This window comes from Oreochromis aureus, linkage group 15 (genome assembly GCF_013358895.1).
Source record: "Oreochromis aureus strain Israel breed Guangdong linkage group 15, ZZ_aureus, whole genome shotgun sequence".
NCBI lineage: Eukaryota > Metazoa > Chordata > Actinopteri > Cichliformes > Cichlidae > Oreochromis > Oreochromis aureus.
In genome coordinates, this window is record NC_052956.1 from 14,414,954 (window position 1) to 14,441,755 (window position 26,802).

At 40.1% G+C, this 26,802-nt stretch overlaps 1 long non-coding RNA gene across 1 annotated transcript; it reads right to left on the bottom strand.

The window, feature by feature from the left end:
- Nucleotides 1–475: 475 nt before the first annotated feature.
- Nucleotides 476–24,410, bottom strand: LOC120433085. The gene is made up of 4 exons (XR_005608308.1): nucleotides 24,375–24,410; nucleotides 5,877–6,034; nucleotides 2,391–2,718; nucleotides 476–2,012 (listed from the first exon to the last, which is right to left on the bottom strand). It is a non-coding gene; the product is annotated as an uncharacterized LOC120433085 (long non-coding RNA).
- Nucleotides 24,411–26,802: the final 2,392 nt, after the last annotated feature.

Here is a 26,802-nt window from a genome sequence, read left to right on the forward strand (position 1 = left end):
GTGCCGCTGAATCTTTGATTTTATTTATTTTTTGCTGTTTTACTTGCAACTATTTGAAAGAGTGAGTTTAAACACAAAACATTATTTTATTTTATATGCTGGAAAATGCAGAAAATAGGTTTAAATGTTAAACAATTTCTTCAAGTCAAAGACTGTTGTATGTAATTTACTTTTGCTTAATGCAATGTGCATAAAATTAAAAAATTAAAACTCATAAAACAATTATTAAAAAGAGGCTTTCCATTTGATTCAATTTTATATGATGGATTATGCATAAAAAATAGAATTGGGCTGAAAGGTCTATTGCTTTATTACATATTCAGGTTGTGTATCATGTTTTTTAAAAGTAACTAAGTAACTAATTACTTTTGAAAATAAGTAATCAGTAAAGTAATGATATTATTTTTTTGGAGAAGTAATCAGTAATTAGTAACTAATTAGTAACTTGACCAACACTGGTTGTGAGTGATTGCTGGATGGAAAATGACTGCCAAAGCCCCAGTCGTGCAGGCCCTGGAAATTCACCTGTCGCTAGTTTTATTTCTATGTGATGCTAGTGAGCTTAGCATAGAGATACTTGGCCCACACACACTGACCTATTTCTTTGAATGCTTGGCCATATTTAACATGACCATCTGCCTTTGTAGCCCTCGTCCTGGTCAAAAACAGACCATATTTAATTTAATTTTCTGGCTGTTGCCTTTTTTTGCCAAATGACTAAATCTGCACACGGAATTTCACAGTCAACACCATGCTGTTGGGAAGTCAAATAAATAAACTGACCCAGTGTGCCAAAGATGAACATGAACATCCATGTTCTTTAAACTGTAGTGTTTTTTTATTGTGGCGCAACATTAACTGGGTTAGATTTTCTGCAGTAAGAGAAATATCTAAGGCATTTCCTTTGTGTTTTGATGAATTTCAGTTTGTTTATTTCAACTTCATATTTGTGGTTGTGTAAAAAAAAAATCTCATCACTATAAAATGTTTTATATCTACAAATGCAAACCGAGTCAGTAAGACTGTTCGGCGAACAGCGTCTTGATGCTCTGTTTAGCATGTGGCTTCCACACCTCCATCATCACTCCAGCCACCTGTCAGCTGAACACCATCAGCATCTCAGCTTGGCTCACAAATAACCTCCTCATTCACTGGGGATGTGACAGATGCGTGCTTTAATGTTGATGCAATATACATAGTTGTTCCATGCAGGCTTGCGATTATTCGGTGTTCAATACTAGCAGAGAAAGCTCTGGAGGAAAGTCGGAGAATGCAGCTTTGCTGTGGTGAGTGATTTAGGATGGAGCTAAGGCTCGCTCTATTTCTTCCTTTTTCTTTTCTTCTTCTTTTTTTTTTTGAAACGAGACCTCTCTTGTGCCACCCTTTAGAGTTGAGGGTTTAATTGTAAGGAAGGGGATAGATTTATTTGCCTATAAATTACACAGGTTTTCTGTGGTAGGACTGGAAGCATAATGTAATCTGCACATGTGCGAGGGTGTGGATGATTTTACTGCTCAAACTCACATCATCCTAGCAGCAGACCTAGCATGCATTTACTTTAATTTTAACATATTAACACTACACAAAAAGGTAGAATCTATATGCTTGTCAGTTACTTTGAAAAAGAACCCACTTTATTAAGAGCAGTAACTCAAACTTTATCATGTCTCAATAATTCACCTTACTGGGTGACTCACTCTCTCCTGGTACAAAAAACGTGTTTATCCTTCAATGTTTTCAGCGCTCAAAACTTCCCAAAATTTATAACATTTCCCAGTAATTACAGCAAAGAGAGCAAGAGGCTTGATTGATGCTCCATTTCAAAGTGAGCTGCGGTCGTTCGCCAGGGTTTTTGAAATAACCTTTTTTTTTTTCCTGCAAATTGGTTTTCCTCCCCCGACCTTCAAGAGTCGCCACTCGGCATCACGAGGAAGCTTCTGTAGGGAGCCATAACTGCCGCCTAAGGCCTTCTAAATCCTCAATTTGATGGCCTGAGGATTCAGCAAGAGGATCTGAAAGGGATGAAAAGAAGAAAAGTGCTCATCCTTAAGAAAACAAAGAGCATTTCCTTCCTCATGTCAGGAGGAAAAAGAGGAAAAAAGAAAAAAATTGAAACAGATAATAATTCATCATTGGCTTTTACTGTTCCTTGACAATACATAACTCACTCTGACCATGATTTCCCTTTCCCCTTCGTATCCATTATGGCTTGTTTTAATAACCTTATTATGGGCAGTTCTACACTGTTCAGTAAAAAGGTTTACACTTTGAACTGTGATCCATGGTATGACTAACATATTTTTATAATATGACTATGAATGATATCGTAATGGAATAACACAGAAAAGAGCCCAGAAGACACGTACGGTATGAGTGATGAAATGACTCACCTCAACCTAAAATCCCCCTAATGATGACTTTGGTCTTCTTTCAATTGTTTTGCTCCTCTTCTAATACTCAACCGATGTTGATGGAGGTCATTATCAAAGTTTTAACAGCAAGTCAATGTAGCTGACAGGCATGACATATGAGTTGATGCTGTTACCTGTCTCAAGACAATTTTTAAGCATCAGTGCCATATGGCAACTCAATTTTGGAAGCTCCACTAGATTCCTGAAGGGTGTCTGGTACTGTCATTGCTCATCCTACAGCGAGGAGACTGCATCCTCCTCGGCTTCTATTCCTGATGGACAATATGAAATTGGCTGAAGATGTAACCTGGCAAAGAGATGGATAGATACATAAATGAATGCACACATTATATTCATACCCTGCTCAGAGTCACCAATATTTATATCTGAAACCTCCGCAAATGGTTGAGCCATAAATCAAAAATTTGAAACAATGGTAGCATTTACTACCACTTTCGTAGAGATGAACTTCACTGGCAGTATCCTTTGGAAACTGGAGCTATAAATTTTATTACTATTAAATGTTTCTAAAGGGAGTTGACAAATAGTTGAATGGAGTTGATTTTCCCCTCCTGCTCTTGGCAAGGCCGAGCGGAGGAAAATTCCCTGTCTTGAAAAGAGCACAGCAAAAAATGCTCTCATATTAGTGCTGCCAATCCATTCATCTTGATGCTGTTTGAGCGTAATTTAAGCCTTTTTAAAACAGCGTCTGAAAATACAATGTGCTTAAGGGCAGTTGAGAGCGTTTTATGAGCACAATAAAATTGTCACTGTATATGGATTAGATGGATGTTGATATATGGGTTTGATGTTTTTCATGTGCATGGGTGTTTACAGCTGAGTTTTAATGTCTGCTGCTGAAGGACTAACTGTAGGTGGAAATTACTCAGATTAAGCCCCATTCACATTAATCATAACCTCGTATTAAATTTAAAAACAAAAACAAAAACAGCAGTGTGTCTAAATATGCATTTGGGTGTAAATATTAATTCTTAAAATCCAAATTTGGACCTTAAAGTTTATATACTATTTAGCTATTTCCTGGGAAATGTCTAATCATCATGTAGCCAATTTAGAGGCTAAGACATGCTTTTGGATATTAAACTGGTGGGTCCATACTGTGCAATGGAAGCTAAATCTATGTAATGCATTTAAAGTTAAACACACACAACAGCAAATGTTTAAGGAAAGGATTATAGCGTGCTTGCTCCAAGATAAGCTGCAAAAGGAACCTCCCGGGCTAACTAGCTACTTAGCCTAAGAAAAGCATTAAATTTTAAAGGCTAGCAACATTCTAGCTAACTAAACTGAAATTTAATGTTGGACGTTAACCCTAAAGTCCCATGCAAGACTAAGCAGCTCTCCCCAGTTTGCACTCGAACCCAGTAACCCACCCAGTAACATTATATTTGTCAATCTGTTGGGTTGGCCCTCATTGTTAAAACCTCTTTTGTCACAGGATATGCACTCAGAACTTAAAAAGGAACAAATGCATTATTTAAAAAACTACTGACTACCTAATAGTGAAACACAATTTAGTGTTTCTTATATGCCAGATATTGCTTTGTTATCAAAAACATTTATTTTGAAACCACGCCAAAAGATTAGATCACCAATGGGTAGCTATATGAAGAGACCACTGCTCACTATTCAGGAGGTGATTTCTATTTTGTTTTGTTTTATATTGTTTTACTTATTTCCTTGGAAATTTAACTATTTAGCAGATAAAGCCTAATAAAAACTTGTGTTAATACTGTTAGTTGAATTTGGGCCTATTGGAGTCTAGTTAATGTGGTGTTGAAAGGTGTGGCCTCCTTTCTTTTGTGTTCCTTTTCCTTGTGTTGAGGAAAAGTTAACAGATGCTGCTGTTTGACTAGTGAATGTAGTGCTGTGGAGGCGGAGTTGCATAGTTAACTTTTAGTAGGGCATCGGGTGCTGAAGCCCAGCTACCAACTTTTTTTAAATAGCATTTTATGATCATTTTAATATTAAAATGAATTTAACTTTTGCTTTTATTTCTGAAACAGGGACATTTCCCAGTGATCAAAAACTTGGAATCAGTTGTGTAAAAACACTGAAGGACTCGTTCTTCTTGAACCACGTGATTGCTTGTTGTCTGATTGAAACCAAAAAAATTAGTTGCTCTGCAGTGAACTGTGGTAACAGATTTGGAGGAAATTTCTTATGTTTGAGTGGCCCACTTAATTAGTAAGGTAATATTAATGAGTTACACCCCCTGGTATGTGGTCAATCGGGAAAAATGTTTATCCCCCAACTCGAAAGCGAGTGGATTCTGGAGGTTGTTGGCAGTCATGTGAAACTCCTTGGTGACTTTGGTCACCAGCAGATTGCTGCAGTCGGCCTTAGGTTGTGTGGAAGATGATGGTAACACTGGCAACACTCGCCATTTACTGTCCGAGCTGAGGTGAAGTTAAAAAAGCGTGACGCATACTGGAAATAGAGCTCATACTTTGAAGGCAAACGTTCGCCGTTTTCACAGTTTCACTACCACTTGACCAGGAATAACCACTGACCAGTCTGTAGGTCTCCAGCAGCCTCCAGCATCCACTCAAAACTTGTTGGTGAATACACATTTTTCACTTCCAAGTGATGGTCGCCAGATGGTCGACTACAGGTCTTTAGGCCATAGCTATCAAGCTGAAGTTACAGCCAGCTTGTGAGGAAAAGTAGCTAATGTGTGGTTGGTTAAGCTGCAAGACCAACAGGTTGTTTTAATCAGCATAACATAGCGCACAACAAGTCGGGTCACATTTATCTTCACTTTGGTTCTGTGGGAGGAAGAATAAAATTAAATGGGGAAAAAACTAGTCAACATCACAATTTATACATTCAAAGTTTATTTTTAGGGAATTCTGTCCTTATTGTTAAATTAGCTTCATCTGTCTTTTTTCCCAAATAGAAGTAGGGCTGTGTTTGGCCTTTTGTGCTCTGTTCAGTTTTGGCTGGAAAAGCTGCAGTGGGCGGAAAAGTTATGATAGCTGTAGTTATTGATGTCAAATGTGAAGCACTGTGGCTCGCATCAGGATCCTTTATTATAGCACATTTAAGCTCCCATTTGAAGACACATCTTTGTAGATTTAAGCTGTAAATCATTAATCAATGAATTTGTTTAAATTAACTTTTGAGTAGAGACAAAATTGCATCAATCAGGCAAACTCCCAGCTAACATCCAGGTGACTATCAGGTGAATTTGGGGGTAGATACACAAGATACATAGTTTTAGCTTCAAATGGTAGGAATTGACAGTGTTGTAATCCATGCATAATTACTTGCGAGGTCACTGAAAGGACAAGCTCTTATAATTCATGCAGGCCAAAACATCAAGAATCTGGGAATAGCCTTAACATCGCTGTCCTGCTTTTAGCCCTGTACTCATCCAACCACAAGATGATTTTGTGGAGAGACTTTTCCTACCATCGCTCTGGGTCAGTGTGATTTACGCACATGTTTACTGATGTCTTTCAGATGGTCCCTCTCACTGCTTATTGTCTTCCACTATTAGTTCCCAGATGAATCACCAGCGGACAAATTGGGGGATGTCTCTGTGGATCTGCAATATTTATTGAGGTTACGCATCACTGTGGACCTCTCCATTGGCTTCCCTAACAAGGAAAAAACAGATGGTCCGTGGTCATGGCATGTTTGGACATTGAAACACTCGGGTTTCATGGTGCTTTTTATGCTTTTCTGCACATTTGTTTTATATCTTGTTCAGAGATTATAGCAGGCCCCCTTTTGTCCAGGATGTTAAAGCCGTATTGTCAAAATGTAATTCTCAACTTAGAGTCCGTCATGATCTACTGACCCCTACAAAATCACTGATATACCGTGTAACCTCTCTTTGAAGAGATACAGCTTCTGGATACTTTGCTCTCTCATGTACTGAAGCTGCTTGCTGAGATTTGTGCTTCCTTTGAAATTCCTCATACCAAAGCAATTCACCATTTCTGGGTTTATACTGCAGCGTGTTTTTTTTTTTTTTTTATTCCACTTTCTTTTAGCCAGCTGGTAATACTCCAGCATGTTTATTTTAATAGGGTAAAAATAAATGAACCGCAATGATTAAAGGAGATATCTAAATATTGTGTCGTGCAATTCACGGAGCAGGGAGCCCCACTGATTACCTTTAAGTAAAGAATAATGAACTCAGCTTAAAGTTAAAATGACAATGCAGCTATTCTATTAATACAACCGCGCACCGGTCTCACAGGCCGCGCCGTGTGTTTCATTTTTATTGGTTGGTATGCAGCTGTACTGGCAAAAGTTTCACGAAAGCATCTAAGTTGCTACTGTGGATAAATAGGAGCTTTTTGGGGGCAAGTGTACACATCTTATTGGAAACTACCTGTTAGATAAACAGAGCTTGTCTGAGACAGATTATTTCCTGACTTTTTTACTCTGTCAGCTGGACTCTGAGTAGTTGACTCCATAAACCGCTCGCTGATGTTGTGGATACTATCTACACACACTACTACTCTAGTATTCATCTTACCATGACAAGCGCTTGGAGCACAGCAGATGGTGGATGCTTTATCGCCTTAACAGACACACCCCGATGGTGATTTCTAACCTATAACATGACTGTCTCAGATAACACAGCAGTACAGGACGGTGGAAGAACTGTTGCTGTATAATTTTCCAACAAGCTTTTATTTTTTTATATTGCCAAATATTTTTAAATCGTTCTCTTTGCATGTAGCAAGGCAACTGTATTAAAGTGAGGAATTTTTTTTCTTCTTCTTTTTTAAAAAAAGAGGGGGGAAACACACTACCTTGAACAGCTTTAAATGGCGATACCGGACTTTGGTTCAGATCTTGAAAACATATGGAAACCCCTTTGAAGTGCAATGGGAGCCGCTGAGGCGGCTGCAAGAGGTTCTCATTGTTTACCTTTCAATCCCCAACCTCCTTCCTCCAAATAAAAAAGGGAGAATGTTAAACCTTACAGGGGTGCACATCAGCTCAGTTCATTATACCCAGCTAAGTGAAGACTTCCTAATCCACATACCACCCCGCAAATCCCCCAGGGTATCTCCTGCGTGTGCGTTTCAATGTCCACTGTTTCTTTCTCTCAATTAAATTCTGCAAACTGGCCTAAAAACCCAGATACCTGCTTGTCCTGAAAGGCTTATCTAAGAACCAGCCGGTGGTCTGTAACGTGAAATGCGAGTTTTTAATCAAAATGACTTATGTTTTCAGAAGTGTATATGGCTTCCCCTCTGGCTAAATTTAAACCAAATGCCCCCGCCATTAAATTGTGTAGCTGGGAGATGACCCTCTGGAGAGAAACACTACAGGCGAGAGGCCTGGATGTATTTATCTTTCAGTTTTTCACCTGTCTTCAGATACCATTTCCTTTTTAAGTCGAGCAGTAGGGATTTACTGGGCTGCTTCCTTCCGGGACCCAGTGGAATACAACATTAAACTGCAGGGAGGAGAGAAAACCTGTAGCGCACTAAAATAAAGTTATGTCAAAACCATTCTGCTCTTCCTGTAGTCTTTCCTCAACCTTGCAAGTATCCTCCAAGGGCCTGAGAACATTACAAGCCATTCAGTATATATGAATGGGCACTAACAGACTTTTTCGTCATTTTGATATGTCTAAATTTTGCAGGCACATCCTGTGGTCTATCAGGCACAGCCTTAGTTTCAATTTAGTGTCTCCCCGTGGACCCCCGTCTTCTTATTTCATGTGGAAATTGTATAGAGTTTTTATCCCCGTGCACTTTCAACTGCTTCAAAGCTGGGGATCTTTTTTTTTTAACCAGATAGATGCACAAGCTTGCATTTTAATGCAAATCACTGGCAAATCGCTCACAAACAGCAAGAATGTACTTGAAGTCCTAACACGGACCTGTCCAGCTATTGGTTCAGATCATTCCAAGAATAAATAAATGATATATCACTGTTTAGCTGTAAGAAATCTGCAAAAGTCTTTGGAAAAGGAAGAAAAGCACCTGTATTTTTATTGGGGAAGGCTTGCCTTATTCTACTCTATAAAGTTTGGACACTGCCAGGGGAATCATTTTAGATGATCTCTAGAACAGCAGTGCGCCTTACTTCACACAAATTTGGCCCGAAAGGATTTTATCCGGAAGAAATGTTTAAAAATGACGTCAGTGAAAAGAAATCATTCGATAGGGCAATTAGGGATGGTTATTTTATTTCATAGAAACTCTCTGCAACTGGCCTTTATTAAAAGTAAGCCTCCGCTTACTCTGAAACGTGTGAACCGTAATAAATGTGTTAACCGCTTAGCTGGTGGCAGCGAACATTCACAGATTTTTTTTCTTTTCTTAAAGAATAATCTTGGAATAATGAGTTCAGCACAGCCGGGTCCCGCTGTGAGTAACGTTCTCTTCTGGTGTTATAGCTGAACTGGGTAAACTCTGCTCAAAATTACATATTTATCATGCGCACACCACAAAACTATGCGCTGTGGTTAAAAGAGCCTTGAAGCCACCCACAGTGATCACTACTTTCCACCCATAATTAGTCAATATAGACATTAACATTTCGCTTCGTGACTGTTGCTCTTAAACTTTGATTTGTCATTTCCTGTGCTGACGTCGCCTCCCATTAGCATTACCAGAAAAGGATTTGAAAAACAATGCAAAATGAAACTGGAGATGTGATGCATCAGGTATTCATCATCAGCGAATCAACCTCTAAGTAGACTCTCTCTGCAAGCCCGGTCAGATCTATTTATTTTAACGATGCAGAAAACAAATCTTGTTACGAGTAATGAAATAAAAATGCTTGACTTCTACTGCTAGTTTATCTAAACCACTAAATGGAGAGACAAGGCCAGCGTCGAGCCTCTGCCCAGTTGTAGTAATCATATCTGCCGCAGCTGCCACATTATCAGAGATCTTGAGGCAAGCGCACAGGCGGCTGTGGTGGCTTTTGCCGAGCAACAATTCTGTCGCCGGTGGTTTGAAGGAAATTTAGAAAGCCACTAAAAAGCATTCATATTCTTGACAAGATCACAAAAAAACTCATCTGTTGTTAGATCGCGATGACACTGAATTGTCCGGCCTTTTTGTATTCGCGATGTCTTATTAATATAGCCGCCAAAGACATACAGGATTAGTCCAGAGACAGCTTTTAGAAATGAGCTCACATCATCTTCTTACATACCGTCCGTGTTTCCCTGCACATCCATGTTAGATCCCTTTCAGCAATTAGCCTTGAACTAGGAAAGGCGATCAGCTCCAGTTTCCCATTGCTGCCTCCCTCGTCATCTTGGAGCACTTTTAATCTTCCCCCATGCGTCCTAATTAAGACGTTAATGCTACCTCCCACGGGGAGCTAGATGCCCCACTCCCACCCACCGCATTCCATCTGTAGCCATCAAAACTGTTATGGTAATAGTCAGCTTTGCACAGGTGCAAATTGCTTACATTTAGTCTACATTTGCTCTCAGTCACGGCTGATCATCAAAGCTCGACTTCAAGCATTTGCTCACAAGTGGCGGATTTGCTTAGATGTTATTTGAAAATGGTGCTTGTTAAAATGGGAAATTGCAGTTGTTTCCACGCATGAGACCCCTGAAAACAGCACGAAAGAGTTACCGCTGCCATGTTTAAGACTGCCGTCTGTACATACAATGCAGTTTTGGGGCAACAAACATATTTTCTTTCAAAACGTACAGTGGTTGTGATCATTTATTCAGACCAGCTACAGCGACACCTTCATAGACCTGTCCCACTAAACTTTCCTCTTGACCTTTTAACTATTTAGTTGGACTGGTGCCACATAATGTGTATAAGCTACTCAGGGCAATTACAAAGACCCGGGAGTGAAAGAGAGCTGTCATTAGGATGTGCTTTCACATACCAGCCTGCAGAGTTTGGCTGCAGGCCAGGCTGGCAAATGGGACGAGCTCTGCAAGGAGAGTCGGGGGGCCAGGCCAGGGGCCGTGGGGGATAATTAGACAGTTTTATCCCAGCTTGTTGATATAAATGTGGCCAGCTTAGCCCCCTACGCCCTTGCTCCGTGGTAATGATCATGTCTAACAGGTGGTAGGCAAACAGACAGGGGCATGAAATGGATACCTCGCTTCCTGGCCACGTCTCCTTTTTTTGTTTTGTTTTGTTTTCCGGCCCAATCGGAGCTGAACTCTCCTCCATTGTGGTTTCGTTTGTGATTGTTGATACGGGGGAGTGTTGGATATTTGTCACCATCCCATCACATTCTAGCTAATCTCAGCCTCCCCGGGGAGCCACGCAGTGAGGGCCAGCCTCACAGAGCGAAAAACAAAACACGACGATGTGTTTAACTCAAGTGGGCTTAGAGTCAAAAGAGATTTAACACTCCTCTTAGAGGTCTGTAACAGAGACACGGTGTTTCTTCCGTTTTGTATTCTACCTTGTGAAGTCTGCATGAGACTGCTTTTATCTAATAGCGAAAATATGTTCATTGAGTAATGGAAACTGCTTCCTTCTACTCCTTCTCTCCCCGTTCACCTCCATTCGGAATCTCCGAGATGCATTATGGAGTTACAAGCCTCTGGATTGAGTCATCTCTGACATCAGGGGCTGAGCACAGTTCTGCGCATCCAAATCTCCTGTATCCTGTGCAGGAGGGGGGCCTGTGCTGTTGAGGTATGCATGTGAAGAGGCTTTGGAGACCACTCAACTCCAGGCTCCTGATTCACTGTCATATAATGGATCATTTGGGGCAAAAGGAACCAGAAAAAAAATGATGCATGTATTGAAATTTACTACCTTCCCAGAAATGTGTGGAACAGATTCAGGCCAGTAGATGAAGCTCATTTTCTCCGACAAATGCCTTTTTAATTTGGATGGCCCGTTGAGCTTTGAAGGGTGAATGTCTGAGTTTTCTGTGTGGCTAGAAGATTTGTTCATGGTCTTCCCTGTGACCAAAAGAAGCATTCAGTCAAACATCCACAAGGCTCCTGCTGCCCTTGCCTGCGGTTAGCTGTGCCCAGCTGATTGTCGAGGCGAGGATCCAGATTTAGGAGCTTGATCTTTTCTGGCCGAGTTGCAACGCTGGATTTTATTATAATTTTCACCTTGTGAGTTGTTTTTAAAGCTTACACTAACCCTAACCCTAATCTTACTCTCATCGGAGGCTTAAAACCTAACCCTATCTTTAAATAGAGCTGAAAAAAACAGGTTTTATGATCGCAAATCTTCAAATATATGGGTTTTTTTTCTTGGTGGCTTGGCACTGTGTACAAGTTTGGGGTGTTTTGTGAAGGAGTTGGGCTTTCTCTAGGTCTTCTGACGTGACGTCCTCGGAGCTCTCGGTCGCTCGGCCTGCTGGTGGAGAGGACTTGGTATTTTTGTTAGGAATGCCATGTGTTTAAATCAAAAACATTGTGATAAATGGATGCAGGGCACTAAGGAAAAACTGCCAGAGCAGGACGAGGACAGTGGGGCAGGCAACAGGCTGCCCACTGGCAGGACTCAGGGTTCATAATCCAACACTCTATATTTATTTGATTGCCTGCCACAGCTGACAGCAGGTCATCTGCCTCTATTGAGAGAAGAGTTGTGACGGAGATGCTCATTAATAGCCCACAAGTCTGCTGAGTATTTCAGTGCCATGCTGCAAACATTTGCAGAAAATTTCTCTCAGCTCGTTGCTTCTCGGTCATGTGCTCCACTTTGTGGAAGGAGTTTGGCTCTTTGTGCCGGTGGCGGAGCCGGTTCAACAGCTTCAGGTCACGGCGGCTGTAACAGAGACGCTGTGAAGCTCCATTGCACAGCACATTGAGCGTCCAATCTAACATTTATGTTTTAAAGCATTGAGCCTAAGTGATGCAAACGGACCTTGGGATCACATCGAGTTTTTTTTGACTCATATTCAATGAAGCAAATAACTAGTTATTTTACATTACACTTTTACAATGTCTTATACAGCTTATGTCGCGTTTATGGGGTTGTTAGGCTTCCTGCAGCAAAGTACACACAGAACCAGTTAACATTTGATAGAAAGCATATTTTTGCTTTTTTTCTAAATGAACATCACTAAAATATTTTTCATCTTTATTTTTACTTTCTGCAGCAGCTGGGGGACACGAGCACACAAGTTTTGTAATTTGTGCCCCACTGACATGCTTATGTTTTGATAAATAAACAGTATCGTCTTAATCCATGTGTCCAATTAAAGATTCTGCAACCCACAAAATGTTTTAGAGCATGTTTCAGCTTTCACATAAATAAATAGTTAGGTGGAGCTCTTTTTTCATCTCCCTTATCATAAATAATGAGAAGAAATATTGAGTTATTTACAGACAAGAGCAGTTTATAAAATAATTTCTGAAATTAGCATATTTTTATTGTAAAAGATGTTTGCGTGTTACAGCAAAAGTTCTGATTTGCGGTCCTCACGTATACGTGTGTGTGTGGTGGAACAGCAGAAACAAATAGCTGAGGTGGGGTTAGGGACAGATTCTTCTCCCTTTAGTATCTTTCTGTGTTTACCAAAATATCTCTGACCCAAAGGTGATAAATAGACTTTATTTCCCATTCAGGCAACCAAGCAAAGGTCTAAATTTGTCTCTTTGTCTTTGAGTCTGAATCCTGTCCAAAATCTCTGACGTCTAAAGAATATTGCCCCGTCATTGTCTGAGACTGCTGGCAAGATGTTTATTTTTAGCAGACATACAAAACCTCTTTTACACACACACAAACAAATGCACCCTGGTGTCTCTGTCTGCCTACGTCCTCGGGTTGTCACAATAACCAAGTATTTACGATAAACAAGACATTTAAAAATGAAATGTGGATACTGTGTCAATAATGCACAAATGTTAAAATTGTAAATATGCAATAACGCTTTTTTGTGTGCCTTTGTACAGTTGTGATTAAAATGAAGTCATTTTTCAATAGTTTGTATGGAACAACAGGACTTGACCCAAAGTGCTTTCCAGTTAAGGCAAATATATTTTTATGTTCGAGGCCTCCAAAAACACAAACTACACAACACACATTAACAAACAACATGATTTTTATACAAAAGCACAGCGAAACAAATACAATAACAATAAAAAAAATATAAATAGATATGAATAAAATAGGATAAAGAAATAACAAGAATTACCCCTTAACACCAAGTGTATCATATTTAATACAAGAGTTTTATCATCAGCATGATTTTTCCCCTTTTCGAAAAGATACATTTTAACCAATAAATTGCAAAGAAGCCAGATGTAGCAAATATAATACAAACTAGATCCCATATATCCAGATTAATATTTTAATTAATCTTTTTTTTGATTTGTCAGATTTTCCAATGAATACATAATTTTCAAAAAGTTTGCATTTTCTGGCAATTACTTCATAGTCCAGGCTTCATTTCCTTATCAAGACAACTGTAAATAAACACATGAATAACATCTACAAATAGAAGCAACAAATAGAAGTAAAAGAGCAGCAAGACTGGACAAAAATGAGGACTTCACTAGATGTAAGTGAAAATAGGTAAGTCTTTCAAACTCCACTGTAAAGAAAAAATTCAGAAACATGATTCAATAACTTTTGGAATTTTCTCAACTTGTGCCTGTTTTTGTTGACTTCACTAAGCGCTGCAAGAGTTCTGTCAACTTGACATTGATCACCTGATAATAATAATAATAATAGTAATAATAGCTTCAGTGTATTTAAAAAATCAGAAGGAGCCGCATCATTGATTGATCTGGCACAGACACCAAATGAACTTTCTGACCCAGCCCTCACGTTTATCTGGGCTTCGGAGCAGCGGGGGTCGTACACTAGCCTGTGACCCCTTCCCCCGGCACAAGGTCGAGTTTGTGTTTCCTCCTGGTTGCGAACTTTCCTGTGTTAGGCAATGCCCTAAGCTATGGAAATACATTAACCTTTGCTTCATGTTGCTGTAATTGTATCTGCAGAAAGCTGAGACAGAGATAAATAGAGGACATAACATTGTGTTTCCATCCTGTAGTTTTCTTCTTCTTTCGTCGACGAGGTATAGAATCAATCACACCGCCTCAATATTTTGAGTTTTTTTACAGTGTGCTGGACACGTCCATATGATGGCAGACTATTCAAAGAAAGAAAACTCAGTTGCCTTTAGTCGTTAGGCAAGAGGGGGGTATTGAGAGAAGCTGCTGGGAGATTGACCTCACTGACCCAGAGGCAACATGTTAGGGAAAAAAAACAATCAATGAAAATTCACTGATTGTTACAAAAAAAAAACAGGCGTGATGGGTTCTCGTTTCCGTCAGCTGCACAGACTCTGTTTAGACTCGCCTCCATGCACGTTTAACTTGCAAACAAAAACCACACATTATGCGCCTTGCTTATTCACTTAACTATCACCTAAGGCTCCACAGCCATTTCTTGCCTGTTTCTCTGATTTTACAGTCATTACTTACAACTGGAAGCAATTCTAATAACTTCATTTCCACAGCAAGACAAATGTAACACATTTGTGGGCATGTGCATAATACATTATGATTAATATAAAATATAAAATACTGGTAATCTACCGGGATCTCAGCATGCACTCTGAATATAAAAACACAAAGAGGAGGAGAAAAAAGATTGAAATTGAAAGAGCAATAAATGCAACCCAAATGCTTTGGATGGAGATCTGATGGTTTGTATTTCTCTTTGTTATGATTTCTTCTTCTCCACTTTTCTTTATTTTTCCAGTCTTAACCCCATGTTTGAGAAATTGCTGAACTGAAATTCCCCGAATGTAAAATTTCGAGTCTTATAACTATATACTGTTTTTACAAACTCATTCAACCCTGAATAATGATATTAACGCAGCTGTTCGAGTGCTGTTCTCACTGATACCAAGCCTCTTGTGTTAATTTAAAACTGTGCAGTTGACTCACATGCGCTTAAAATACAGCCCCACTGCGATTAGCATGTCTGTGGTGGGAAAGGTTTGTGGAGAGGCATTATTATTATTATTATTATTATGACCATGATTATTATTAAGGCCATGCTGGAGATGTTGTTTCATCCCCTCACTGAGGGAGAATCGCCGTGCCTTCGGCCGAAAGGAGGTTAACAAAGACAGGAAGATTAAATAATACATTCATCACATTCTGAGAGGCCGAGGGCCAAGTTCATGTCAAATCCATAACAAGCAAAGTATCCTCGGCCCAGCTCATTTCCCCGCACGCACGTCACTCTCTGCTGGAAATCTGCGTAGAGGATGTATTGATCTTACTGGTGCTTCCTTTCTCACAAGCTCACAAACAGAGCCGCCGTATCACAGGCAGTGCCGCAAAACAACCTCCCCCGCCTCCCAGTCCCATAAAACAAAATAATAAACTCACCGCTTGCCAAAATAATCCAAGCACCTTTGTGTGTGCAAACGCGGTCTGTGCTAATGCACTGTTATTCGCTTCCTTTCACTTCAATAGATGAAAATAGCCTGTGTGTTTATATATGTGGAGTACATGTGCTAGAGGTCAAATTTGTTAGAATAATAATTTGACGTGACTTTTTACCTCCCTGTCAGTTTTACTTTTGTGTCTTTAAAACATCACTTAAAGTTCACAATCGCACGTAAAATTGCAAATGCAAACTCATAATTTATCACTTCTAAAAAACAATTAATCAAAAGATGGTATAACATATGAAAAGGTATTTATACATAGATTTTAAAAATCATACTTTTGTCTACAACAATAAAACACATTGAGTTTTCTAGTTATAGGTGGAATCTGCACAGTTGTGTGTTTATGTGGCATAAAAAGCTTATGACTGTAATTTTCCTTTGTGTGTTACTCTCAATAAATGATAGAAAACACTTAAAATTATGTAATAGTGTTTGTTTTTATATAAATACTTAAGCTAACTGCAGATTCTTTTTAAACCTGATATTTTTAACTCCTACACAGATTCATTTAAACTGAGATACTCATGTTAGTGTAAGGCTCAGTGGCCTTCAATTCAGGAAATTGAAAGGTTGTTTGGGTAAAGTTGTCACAACGAATGACATAAAAAGTGAGGTTAAATTAGCAGGAGACTGCATAATCTGGCCACTTTGTTAGGTACACCTCATCAGCTACTGGTTTAGTGCAAATATCTAATCAACCAATCATGTGGCAGAAATCCAGTGCATATAGATATGTAGGCATGGTCAAGGCAGTGTGCATACGTTCAAACTTAGCATCAGAATGGGCAAAAAAGATGATTTAAGTGACTTTGAAATGTGGCATGGTTGTTGATTATAGCTGGCTGTTCTGAGTGTTTCAAAAACTGCTGTTCTACTGGGATTTTACCACAAAACCAACTCAGTGGTTTACAGAGAATGGTCTGAAAAAATATTCAGTGAGCAGCAGTTCTCTGGGTGGAAATGCCTTTTAATGTTAGAGGTCAGAGGGGAAAAGCCAGTGCTTTGAGCTGATATGAATGCAACAGTTAGTCAAATAACCATCTGTTACAACCAAGGCATGAGGAAGAGCATCTCTGAATGCACAACACATAAACCCTGAAACGGATGGGCTACAGCAGCAGAAGACCACACCGAGAACAGGAAACCGAAGCTACAATTTATATTGGTTCTCCAAAGATGGACAATGAAAGATTAAAAAAATGTTGTCTACCACGACATACCGATGACAAGGTCAGTATTTGGCATAAAATGACATGAACCCATGAATCCATCCTGCCTTGTATCAAGGGTTCAGGTGGGGCTGGTGGTGTAATGGTGAGAGGGATGTTTTCTTGGCACACTCGGTAGCAACTGAGCGTCACAAAGCTTAGATCATCTCAGTCTGGTTTCTTGAAAATTGATTTTTTTAAGATTATGTGCACTCAAATGGCCTCCACAGTCAGCAGGTCTCACAGTGCAGCCGACAAATCTGCAACAACTATGTGATGCTGTCATGTCAATATGGTCCAAAATCTCTGAGGAACATTTGCAGCAACTTGTTGACTCTAGTAGGTCTGAATGCAAAAGGCTGTCCAAGTCAGCACTAGCAAAGTGTACCTAATAAAATGGCGAGTGAGTGTGAATTTATCACCATTAAAGCTATGAAGAGGACTTGGGCAGATGCTTGTACTGTATGTATAAGTATTAGGTGTATTTTTGCACCATCATCGCGTGTTTTGTTTCCTTCTAATCAGTCAGACTGATTATGATTGTCCTCAAACAGGAAAGCAGCTTCTTGTTTACTGCTCTTTGTTTGTCGAGCTTCCAGTGACAGGCACTGATCTAGCGATAAACTGCGAGCGATGATTAATTATCACAGAATCATCAACAGCGATCCACAGGGTGAGAGCACTGCCTCGTTATCTGCTGTAAATTCCTGAAAGCTGAAATTAGAGAAGATTAACTTAATTAGGTGGAAACTTTTACTGTGCAAGTGCAAACTGTGTTTTGTGTCATCACGCCGCTTCCTCCTGCGTGTAACCATCCTCATACTCAACATTATCATCATCATCATCCTGACAGACTGTGATGTGCTCAGTGCTTGTTTTTATCACTTCCTTCTGATTTAATACATTTGATTAGAAAATCTGACTCCTAGTGGATGTAAAGAGCCACTGCATGTAGTAGCACCCCTTTTAACATGAATACACAGTATAAACATCTACTCCACTATAAATGTCAGAGGCAAATACTTTTCACTTGTATTCAAAAACAACAACAAAAAATCAGAGATATCCAGTTTTTATGAACATGTTGAATCACTATTAGATCACATTTACACCATTTAATACTTGAAAGCTGCTCAAACATGAATAATCCACGCTTAAAAAGCTACCACTTATGGTAACCATTTTCTACAATATTACACTGATAGTAGCTTAATAAATTTAATACATTTTAAAAATGTAAAATACTGCAAAATTGGTGTCAGTATTCTGTGTGATGGTGCATACCTTTGATACCTAATCATGCTTTAACCCTGCTGCAATACAAAACTGTGGTATCACCAAATGTACCCGTAGCTAGAGGAGCTGTGTGATGCCGTGTCCAATTTAGCAAATTTTAAATAAAGGAAACTCCATGTTTGACGGTGTGGCATGTTCCTGAGCTTTGGTTGTGTTCCTGTTTTAGTTGTGTGTATGTACAAAGTGTCAGGGGACCTCCTTGAAAAAAGCCAGAAATGTAAAAACACCTTTGATTACAATCGCAGAGAGCTCCTGAAACACGACTCCAGGAGCAGCGGAGAGGGAAAGAGGGAGATTTAAAGGGTGAGTAAAAGTGAATGCTGACTGGGTGACTTTTTGCTCTCTCTCCTTGAACAGTGCCTCAAGACACCTGACTGCAACGCTGGCTGGTGCCTTTTAAATTTCTTTTTTTTTTTTAGAGAAAACACTTCACAGTTCAGGTGTCGGGTGATATTTACGTCCCTCGCGTGCTCGAACATGTTGATATCAACTTTAAGGATGCCAGAAATACATGAGAAGGCACTGAGGAATTTAGAAATGGCCTTCTTTTCCCGGCGTTTCTGAAAAACAGAAAGCGTATTCTCTGCAGATGCAAGTGCTTTTGTTTGCCAGCGATATCATTTTGACATTTTAACAGCAGTCAGCCTCGGCTTTGATTCAATATTTCCCATTTCTCCTCTCTGAGCTCGTCCAAATGCACAAGGGTGGCCGCACCAAAGCACCCCTGTGTCTGGAGAAGGTCATGACAGCTGTGTGTGGCCCTCTGTCCTTGCCCGGTGTACCAACTGGTTAATTAGCCTGCCACATGGGGCACATGGCGGGCAGGCAGAGGAATATGGGAAGAGAAAGGCGGAGATTTAGCCATTGAGGACAGTTCGTTTTGATTCTGAACTGTGATTGGTCTGGTTCAAACCCAGAATGTAATGTGATACAATGCAGACCAGTTGTCACTGGTGAAATCTGCAATTCTGGTTACAGAGTTTAAATGGCGTACACGTGGAGAGAGAATGATGCATATATGTGCTGAAATGTGGAAAAGAGAAGCCACATATGGTGGCATAATCCACAAAAGTACAGCCTGTCCTAGAAAGTTTGAAGAGGGGAAAAGTATCTCTGGCAACACTGCAGACTATCTTCTTTTGTCAATTAATGGCATCATGTAGTTTTTTACAATTATAACAAAGTGCAGCAATGAAATCTGGGGGTTTTTGTTGTTGTTTTCTTAACCACTTCCTTTTATTACTTGCATTTGAGAGAGGCTGCGTGTGGCTTTGTTCACTCACTCATCCACTATATTATTGCATGAGAGTATACAAACAAGTGAACATGTGCAGCTGCTGCATAATTATGTGCTGGATATTCCTAATGAGCTCTGTCTGTAAAACAATGGCAGAACATCTGCACCACGTTTTAGGATGTGGGCACCTCATTGTTGCTATTTTGGAATATTTCTGATTAATTGCATGTTGTAATTGACAAAGACAGTCACCAAAAATAAATGTTAAAAAAAAAAAAAATTCTATCCTCCTGCTACTATATCTGGTTTTATTTGTTAGATTTTACCTACTGAAGTCCCTAAAATATATATTTAGATTATGCTTCGCTGAACTTTTAATTTTTTCAATTTTATATTTAAATGAGCTCCTCTTTTGTGCAATTTTGTTTTTTTTTCTGAGCTAAGTTGTTTTCAACAATTCAATTTTTGAGATTAATAACATCTGGTTTTTAGTTTTCAGTGCTGCTGCTGCTATTTAAGAGGGAACTGCTTGGATTAAAACTTCCCTGCACAATGTTTTATTTTTTTATTCCTCTTCACTGGCTTTTTAGATAATCTGAAAATAAATCTTATCTTTAACACTTGTCTGCACACACATAATTATATTTTTAAAATACTTTGTCCATAACCATATCCATCTAAACAAAGACATGATTTAAGAATCTAAAGCATAATAATTGTGAACTAGAAAGCGAAAATTTCAGAAGAAATTTTATGTGTGCCTATGCCGCTGCTAATCACTGTAGTTTGCCATTCATACGGCTACAGAGAGCAAAACTCAGAAGAGCAGCCATTCTCCACCATGAACTATGGTAAAAACAAACACCGCTCGCGCTTCACAGATGACAGCTTACAGTTTTGTGTAAAGATGAAGTGACTTTGTACAGCGCCGATTTGCAGACGCTGTGCACACAGGTTCATGAGCAGAAGTCCCATTGTACCACGGCAGACCCGACAATGTTTGCATGAACACACTTTGAAGCATTACATTATAGACCACTTTTCACACATGCATTCACTTTTTGTTTTTGTTATTTTTACACAGTGTTCTGAATTATGAACAATGGTCTACAGCCAATCCTGTGTATTATTATACAAACTTTGGTTGTGAGATTCAGATAACTATTTAATAAAAGCTAAATATTTTATATGAGAGTAAGAAAGAAAAGTATATCTTTGTGTCCACCTTTCTCTGTTAATGCCCTAGCTCCCCCAAAAGCTTTGCTAGATCCGCCCCTGCACAGTTACCAGCTGTCAGCTACACAAAAAAGGAGCTTGATCTTTGTCTCTCAGAAACAACTCATAACTTCCCTTCAACTCATTCATGTCACCTAAAGTGTAAACCTGTTTCTCCATCACCAGTTCAGCTCTGATGATTCAGTAAGGACATCTCCTGATTTCATCTTCATGCTCCAGCAAACATCAGCTGATACTAGAAATTAAAATCAAAAGAATTCTAACAACAGCTGATCAAGCTTAAACGTGCTGCTGTTGTTTAGCGCGATAAATAAGAGCGAACAGCCGATCATTGATCAGTTTCATGATTGACGCTTTCAACACGCGAGAGAATGACAGGGAGGCTTCGTAACGACAGAATAAATCATAATGTTTTCTCTGAATGTGGGACGATTCCGTTTGTGCGGCACGGCAACTCTATGAACTAACCCTAATGAATAAAATAAAGTCCAACGTCAGTAACTTAGTGCGCACACAGCTGTATATAAACACCCGTGGCATTACGATTGTAAAAGGTCAACGAAAATAAATTACACCTAAACTCGGTTTATATCTGACCCAAATAGAGAGCGACCGGTGCTGACACGAGTTTCACCCGCCTCAATATAAGCCAAGCCTGGGTGCTTTTTCACGAAGGGTTGCTAGCGGCGCGAAAGCTAACTATGCTAGCGGCGCTAGCTAGCTAGCCGACTATCAGCAACACATAAGAGAACTGCTGCTAAATAAACTACACCTAAACTCGGTTTATATCTGACCCAAATAGAGAGCGACCGGTGCTGACACGAGTTTCACCCGCTTCAATATAAGCCAAGACTGGGTGCTTTTTCACGAAGGGTTGCTAGCGGCGCGAGCTAACTATGCTAGCGGCGCTAGCTAGCTAGCCGGCTATCAGCAACACATAAGAGAACTGCTGCTAAATAAACTACACCTAAACTCTGTTTATATCTGACCCAAATAGAGTGCAGTTCATAACTTCTTACCTGAAATTCAGTTCACCTCACGCTCCTGCCTTCGCTTTCCCTGATCCATGATTGACCACCGCGTTAGCAATCGCCTGCCCGGCCTCATATGTCTCGTTGGCGGCATGTCCTTTCTGTCACACACCGGTGGGTAGCTGCCCTCTGTTGTAGCTCCACCACCAAACAACTCAGTTATTTTTTCCACATCCAGCTGTAACTCCGATTCTATGCGAGCATTTGCGAGAGACCGGGAGGTCAAAGGAGAGAGAGAGTCCCTCGCTATCCATTTGCAGCCAAGTGCGGCAGCTAGCTAGGTAGCCGGCTAGCTGTCAGGCAGGACCGACGTAGTCAGAGCACTGTCGCTAAATATGGGATGTCTTGATAAAACAAGCAGATATTTGAAGTTTACACACCTACATTCTCGCCTGAAAATATCTTAAAAGCTTATTTTGTGACCTAGAAACACGAATAAAAGACATATAAAACGAAGTGGTGGCCGCCATTGTTCACTCTGTAGAGGCGTGCTATGAATTGTGGGATATTGAGTTTTCCACCAAGCATTACCGTAACTTTTGAATGATTTGCGCAACCTTAAAAATTCCAATGGCTCCTGAAAGCAGCGACGCTGTGCGCACCGCTGAAATTGTCATCATTACGGTAATCCAAATAAGGGTAGACAGGCTGTACCACTCCCGGCATACCACTAGAGAGAGCCAACACACCACAAATGAAGTCTGTTTATTTGGCGCCAAAAGATGAATTGGCCTAAATTTGCACTAAAATATTAATATTTAAAACTATAAAAGTCATGAACACCAAAAGTCATGACATAATAGTCCAGCTCCAGCCGCACAAAATGATCTAACATATGTAACCCTAATGTCAAAGCTGTTCGGCAGAGGAGCGCGGGAAAATTTTCACTAAAATATTAATATTTAAAAACTATAAAATTCACAAAGACCAAAAGTCATAGCACACCATTCCAGATCCGGCCGCACAAAATGAGGTAACATATATGAAGCTTGTCTCAAAACTGCGGGCGAGATTCGCTGCAAAATTTCAGGCGGAAACTGGAGAATAATAATAATAACTAGAAAGCGAAAATTTCAGAAGAAATTTTATGTGTGCCTATGCCGCTGCTAATCACTGTAGTTTGCCATTCATACGGCTACAGAGAGCAAAACTCAGAAGAGCAGCCATTCTCCACCATGAACTATGGTAAAACAAACACCGCTCACGCTTCACAGATGACAGCTTACAGTTTTGTGTAAAGATGAAGTTACTTTGTACAGCGCCGATTTGCAGACGCTGTGCACACAGGTTCATGAGCAGAAGTCCCATTGTACCACGGCAGACCCGACAATGTTTGCATGAACACACTTTGAAGCATTACATTATAGACCACTTTTCACACATGCATTCACTTTTTGTTTTTGTTATTTTTACACAGTGTTCTGAATTATGAACAATGGTCTACAGCCAATCCTGTGTATTATTATACAAACTTTGGTTGTGAGATTCAGATAACTATTTAATAAAAGCTAAATATTTTATATGAGAGTAAGAAAGAAAAGTATATCTTTGTGTCCACCTTCTCTGTTAATGCCCTAGCTCCCCCAAAAGCTTTGCTAGATCCGCCCCTGCACAGTTACCAGCTGTCAGCTACACAAAAAAAGGAGCTTGGTCTTTGTCTCTCAGAAACAACTCATAACTTCCTTCAACTCATTCATGTCACCTAAAGTGTAAACCTGTTTCTCCATCACCAGTTCAGCTCTGATGATTCAGTAAGGACATCTCCTGATTTCATCTTCATGCTCCAGCAAACATCAGCTGATACTAGAAATTAAAATCAAAAGAATTCTAACAACAGCTGATCAAGCTTAAACGTGCTGCTGTTGTTTAGCGCGATAAATAAGAGCGAACAGCCGATCATTGATCAGTTTCATGATTGACGTTTCAACACGAGAGAATGACAGGGAGGCTTCGTAACGACAGAATAAATCATAATGTTTTCTCTGAATGTGGGACGATTCCGTTTGTACGGCACGGCAACTCTATGAACTAACCCTAATGAATAAAATAAAGTCCAACGTCAGTAACTTAGTGCGCACACAGCTGTATATAAACACCCGTGGCATTACGATTGTAAAAGGTCAACGAAAATAAATTACACCTAAACTCGGTTTATATCTGACCCAAATAGAGAGCGACCGGGTGCTGACACGAGTTTCACCCGCCTCAATATAAGCCAAGACTGGGTGCTTTTTCACGAAGGGTTGCTAGCGGCGCGAGCTAACTATGCTAGCGGCGCTAGCTAGCTAGCCGGCTATCAGCAACACATAAGAGAACTGCTGCTAAATAAACTACACCTAAACTCGGTTTATATCTGACCCAAATAGAGAGCGACCGGGTGCTGACACGAGTTTCACCCGCTTCAATATAAGCCAAGACTGGGTGCTTTTTCACGAAGGGTTGCTAGCGGCGCGAGCTAACTATGCTAGCGGCGCTAGCTAGCTAGCCGGCTATCAGCAACACATAAGAGAACTGCTGCTAAATAAACTACACCTAAACTCTGTTTATATCTGACCCAAATAGAGTGCAGTTCATAACTTCTTACCTGAAATTCAGTTCACCTCACGCTCCTGCCTTCGCTTTCCTGATCCATGATTGACCACCGCGTTAGCAATCGCCTGCCCGGCCTCATATGTCTCGTTGGCGGCATGTCCTTTCTGTCACACACCGTGGGTAGCTGCCCTCTGTTGTAGCTCCACCACCAAACAACTCAGTTATTTTTTCCACATCCAGCTGTAACTCCGATTCTATGCGAGCATTTGCGAGAGACCGGGAGGTCAAAGGAGAGAGAGAGTCCCTCGCTATCCATTTGCAGCCAAGTCGCGGCAGCTAGCTAGGTAGCCGGCTAGCTGTCAGGCAGGACCGACGTAGTCAGAGCACTGTCGCTAAATATGGGATGTCTTGATAAAACAAGCAGATATTTGAAGTTTACACACCTACATTCTCGCCTGAAAATATCTTAAAAGCTTATTTTGTGACCTAGAAACACGAATAAAAGACATATAAAACGCAAGTGGTGGCCGCCATTGTTCACTCTGTAGAGGCGTGCTATGAATTGTGGGATATTGAGTTTTCCACCAAGCATTACCGTAACTTTTGAATGATTTGCGCAACCTTAAAAATTCCAAGGGCTCCTGAAAGCAGCGACGCTGTGCGCACCGTTGAAATTGTCATCATTACGGTAATCCAAATAAGGGTACACAGGCTGTACCACTCCCGGCATACCACTAGAGAGAGCCAAGACACCACAAATGAAGTCTGTTTATTTGGCGCCAAAAGATGAATTGGCCTAAATTTGCACTAAAATATTAATATTTAAAAACTATAAAAGTTATAAACACCAAAAGTCATGACATAATAGTCCAGCTCCAGCCGCACAAAATGATCTAACATATGTAACCCTAATGTCAAAACTGTTTGGCAGAGGAGCGGGAAAATTTTCACTAAAATATTAATATTTAAAAACTATAAAATTCATAAACACCAAAAGTCATAGCACACCATTCCAGATCCGCCGCACAAAATGAGGTAACATATATGAAGCTTGTCTCAAAACTGCGAGGCGAGATTCGCTGCAAAATTTCAGGCGGAAACTGGAGAATAATAATAATAATAAATCCGACGAATAGTAATATGTGTGCCTCTTTCCATAGGCACACATAATTATTATCACTCCTTCAAAGCAAATACGCTTAAATAACTCTTAATGCAGTAGCAGGAGCCTTATTGTTGTTATAGCTGTAATGCGCAAATATTTCAGAAGGAGGAGGGGAAGATAAGTCACTGTGTGTGTTATGCTGACCAATCTGATCAGGGTTTTCTCTTTTTGGGTTTTCCTGTGAGGATTTTGAAGTGGAGGCTTCAACCACAACCTTTAGTGTAGCTTCTGCTCTTTGCTTGGCCAGTTTTTCACACCACCTGTCACTAATTGATTAATCTTTCCACCCTACATGCACCACCTGTTGTGCAACTCGCTGTTGCCAGTTTGACTTGTTGTTCAGTCTATCACGTTTGTGTTCCCCCTGACTTTTTTTTCATGGTTTTTTTGGTTCATTTGTTTGCTCGTGTCTTGGTGTTTGTATCTGCAGTTTCCAACTTTAACTTTTTGGACTTTTACCTTTTTTTCTGGTGTCCTGTGTTCAGGACTTTTCCTCTCCCTGCAAGAATGAAACAAATCCTCTTAATCCACATCTTGTCAGCTTGAGTTGTTTGTAGTCTTCTGCTATAAACTTGACCAAGTAGTTCCTCAGAGTTTGTTTTACATCCTTGGTGATCTATAAACATTTGTGTTGAGCCCCGGGACTTGTACTTTTTAAGACCTTATTACTATTTCTAATAATAACCACAGGCATCTCCATAAGGTATCAGTACTGTTGCGCATATGAAAAGAGTTGTATAAAGCCTTTTGTCACTCCAGAGAGAGCTGAGCAATGATGCTAACCTTAATTAAGATACAAGTTTGAAAACTATCCACTATCCAATGCTGCTAAATTCATGGAGTGCTCTTTTAAGGATTATAATCTTAATGATGTTGTAAAATAAGCAAAGCCACAGTAATTATAGCACAATGCCTCATACGTGTAGTTATTCTAAATCTGAGAAAGCCACAGCCTTGAGAGGCTTGTTGCCTAAATGAAAAAGGAGCAGTGAGTTATTTGCTGTCCTAATGAGCTCTAATAAAAAAAGCAGGATAGCCTGGATAGCCGCCACCATCACCACTTCCACTTCTCTTGTGTTAGCACACACGCACAAATCCATCCTCTGTACCTCACTGCATCTGCTGCAGCAGGATCCCATCGGCTATCCAGTTACGGCTCGCCTGGCCGGGGGCTCGCATTAGTGGCGTAGGAGAGCTGTGAACAGGGAGTATCAGATGCTGTAATATGGAAATTCCTCTGTAATGCAGAGGCTGCGGGATTGTGCGATTACTTAATTCATTTAGCTGAGTAAATGTTACCGGTCTGCCAGGGCGC